The sequence below is a fragment of the Eurypyga helias genome, unplaced genomic scaffold, assembly GCF_000690775.1.
Source record: "Eurypyga helias isolate BGI_N326 unplaced genomic scaffold, ASM69077v1 scaffold42832, whole genome shotgun sequence".
In the NCBI taxonomy this organism is placed as follows: Eukaryota; Metazoa; Chordata; class Aves; order Eurypygiformes; family Eurypygidae; genus Eurypyga; species Eurypyga helias.
In genome coordinates this window covers 1-216 of record NW_010234780.1, presented here as the reverse complement: position 1 = coordinate 216, position 216 = coordinate 1, and positions in this window count along the sequence as shown.

Here is a 216-nt window from a genome sequence, read left to right as displayed (position 1 = left end):
GGCAAATTTGCACCTCCCGTCGTGTTCTTAACCGGAGGCATTGCGTGTGCTCGGAATCCGGAGCGGTACAGAGGGAGCCAAGGGGAATTCCCGGCGGGAAAAACTCTCTAGCGCTGTTAAACATTAACGCCCCAGCCCCGTACAGCGTGGGCCGGGATGAGTGGGGTTCACAGCCCGGGGCTGGCTGCAGGGTGCTGGCTCTGAGCAGGGGTGTCA